Consider the following 3,861-nt stretch of genomic DNA (forward strand, 5'->3'; position numbering starts at 1 on the left):
TGCAGTGGTATCAACCTAAGACAGGAGGCTGACGCCTAAAGGTCAGTTTTCCGATAACGGGTAAGAACCATATGTTGAATTGGACAACCTACCAGGCACGGTCCTTAAGCCACATTGCTTGTTGTTTAATTAATCAGAAGGGGGGAGATGCTGGGAGCCATTAGCCAAGTAGGTATGACAATTTCCTTGCCAGCGTACCCCATGTTGCAGTGACATTGAATGTAGGTGACCTTGCTCAAGGACCAAGGCGGATTAGGGTGTTCCCGGTTTAAGATAATCAGGTTTAGGGCGTTCCCAGTTTAGGTTCCAGGTTTAAGGTTTAAGATTATTCCTGCTGGGAATAGGGCGTATCCTGCTGCCTGAGTTCCCCTTGAGTTCTCACGGGATTCAGACAGTATTTTTTGGGAGACAGAAGCCCAGTGGATGTGGATTTGGGCAGAGAACGTGGATTTCCCCAGAATGTGATTGTAGACGGCTGGTGTGAGTTCGGGAATAAAGAGTTGCTGTTTGAATCTACAAGCTGTGTGGTGGCTCGTGATTGTGTGCCCAGCCAGACTGCGGCAATATAGAGGGAGCTTCTGCTCCTCATCCAGTTGTGAAACACACTATTAAGAGGAATCCCTTAAGTATCTGATTATATATTGATAGGACAATACTCAAGGTTCTGAAATTTGCAGAGAAATGTGACAAAAATCAAATGGAATATTTTAGAGTATAATTTTAAAAGCAGCAGTGATCAGTAATCAAGAAAGACAATAATATATGAAAAAGTAGTTTGTTCATTTCACAGTACTCTAGAACAAGTAAGAAAAATCACTTTAATCTTTCATTATTTTATAGAAAAACTATAGATCTTACAATGTGCAATTTATTATTGTTTTTAACCTTTTATGCTTGTAAAACCAAACCAAACCAATGAAAGAAAAACAAGTTTTGTATGTTATTTTCTTGTATATACTGCAGATATTTTTCTAATAATATAATCTGACACACATACTCAGATTTCTTTCTCTTTTGGGGGTGTGTGAGTGTGTGTGTGTGTGTTTGTGTGTGTGTCTGGGGATGATGCTGAGGATTAAACCCAGGGCCTCACGCATGCTAGGCAAGGACTCTATCACTGGGCCATGTCCTCAGCTCCTCAGATTTCTAACATAGGAAATGCATATGCATTAATTATGGGCAGGATAGCAAGAGGTCTTACTTTTATAGGCAATATTTTAATTGATTTTGCTCAAGGTACATATAATGAGTTCTATATTTAATGTGATAAAGTTGTGTATTATGTTTGCTTATAGTTCACCATGAGATTTCTGCTACTGCAAATTTCATTGTAATAAGTACAATTTCTATTTATTTCAGTACCTTCTTTTTTCTCTTTGGGATTATTTATACATAGTCATTTAATTTCCGTTTCATCCTCTCAAAAATCTTATATGTATATATGTGTGTCTATGTGTGTATGTATACATATATACATACATATAACATATATGTGTATATACACATGTATGTACACATGTATTTCTATGTATGTATTTATATATACATATATATGTGTACAGCATATAATAGTCTGTGTATGAATGTAAGTTTTAGGTAACTTATATTACTTATCCCAATATTACTTTGTATATACTGTAAATAAAATATAGCATTGATACATAATTGATACATACATTGGTACATAATTATATGTATTCTGATTTGTTTTTCCATGTAAAGTAATCCATACTGTGATCTATTTTCTTATTCAGACACCTATATAATATCTGTATATTGAAGACATCTATATTAGACACCTATCTAATATAAGTATATTGAAGCTATAAAATTTACAGGCCTAAAGGCTTTCATAGGCCTGTATTGTAGGAGAGCTTTCTATGCATTTTTGCAATACATGGTTGATAATATTTTGTATCACAAATTAAATATGCTTTATTATCATAGATAATGCAGAAATGCCACTGAGGAAGACATTATGTAATAGACATATGTAAAACAATGAATAGCTTAAGTTTATGTATATCCATAATGCACTAATTTTAAAAACCATTACCAGATGCTGGGGTTCTGGCTCAGTGGGAGAGCACTTGCCTAGCATGTGTGAGGCACTGGGTTCAATTCTCACCACTGCATATAAATAAATGAAAAAAAAAATGTTTATCAACTTCTAGAAAAATGCTTAAAAAGCATCAATCCAAAAGGAATTACTAATTACCCTTTAAATTATTTAAAGAAACAGTCAAGTTTATAATCAATAACTAAATTCCCACAGATTGATTTTTTCCAATAGTTACATAATATGGGGTATTTGATGTATTAAGCACTGAGTAAAATGAATCATTACACTGAAAAAAATAGTACGATGATATTCAATATAATAAACTCAAAATTTAATTTTGTGTCAACATTTAAAATATATTTATATATCTCTATTTACATATAACTATGTATCCATCTACTGATCTATCTTACTGAGGTATCTCAATACTAGTCCTAACAATATTGGGGCTGAATGTTTGATATTGTAAAATTTTTACCCATTTAACTGCCTACTAACCATTGGGTACCAGTTGCAGCCCACCATAGAGGTATGACAAGGAATATACCTAGAATATATCCATAGACATTGACAGTAAAGTCAGACCAAATAGAACCACCAATCTGTCCATGTGTATATTACTACTGAGACATTTTTTTTAATTTGTAAAAATGTGCTTAATTTTAAATATCATAAATTTAAGAGTTTTGATATTTCTCATTTACACAAGCTTACACACCAAAAAATTCCCCAAGTCTTGACTGTGCTGATGTCTGTATCCAAATAGCTTTTGTAACTAACAATCCCCAATGGAGAAACGCAATCTCTCAGTGGTGCATGAGTTTGTTTTGATGGGCATCACATAGCGCCCTGAGCTGCAGGCTCCACTGTTTGGACTGTTCCTCATCATCTTTGTGGTCACAGTGCTGGGCAACTTGGGCATGATCATCCTCACCAAGGTGGACCACAGCCTGCAAACACCCATGTAACTTTTTCTCAGATACCTGGCTCTCACTGACCTTGGTTATTCTACAGTTGTGGGCCCCAAAATGTTAGTAAATTTTGTTGTAGATAAGAATATAACATCTTATTTTTTATGTGCCACACAGCTAGCTTGCTTTCTTGCGTTCATCATTTGTGAACTTTTTATTCTGTCTGCATGGCCTATGACTGCTATGTGGACCACTGCAACCCACTGCTCTACACTGTCATCATGTCACATAGAGTATGTCACACGCTGGCAGCAATTCCTTAACTCTACAGCATATTTGTTTCTCTCCTAATCGCCATAAAAAAATTAATTTACTCTTTTGTGGCAACAAGATTATAAGTCATTTCTGTGACAGTCTCCCCTTGTTATCTTTGCTGTGCTCAAATGCACACAAAATTGAATTAATCATTTTTATTTCAGCAGGGTTTAATCTGTTTCAATTTCTTGTGATACTCCTGTATTCTTACCTCCTCATCCTTGTTACCATTTTCAGTGAAGATGGATATTCTGTGTGAAAGAATTTTTAGACCTAGACTTATATCCCAAACAAATAAAAATCAAAATTACTTTACATCAGCCTACTTCTATACACAATACAAAATTTGCAATAGTTTTTTGTATTGTTCTTGATGGGAAAGATAAAAATTGCCTTTGCTATTGAAGTCTTTTTATCCTTCCTGCGTATGATTGGCAATGCTTTTGTCTACACTGTCAAATACGAGAAAGAAAATGTACACTTGTTTAATTCTTTGAAAAACAATTTTCAATAGTTTTAAATACCTGAAATTTCGTCCTATGATATCAGTGGCTAATAGAGTCTCCAAAATAT

The 3,861-nt window shown here is 34.4% G+C and overlaps 1 pseudogene; it reads left to right on the top strand.

Moving 5' to 3' along the window:
* Window positions 1-2,850: 2,850 nt before the first annotated feature.
* Window positions 2,851-3,547, top strand: LOC107159471 (annotated as a pseudogene).
* Window positions 3,548-3,861: the final 314 nt, after the last annotated feature.

Source organism: Marmota marmota, unplaced genomic scaffold (genome assembly GCF_001458135.2).
Source record: "Marmota marmota marmota unplaced genomic scaffold, marMar, whole genome shotgun sequence".
Taxonomy (NCBI): Eukaryota; Metazoa; Chordata; class Mammalia; order Rodentia; family Sciuridae; genus Marmota; species Marmota marmota.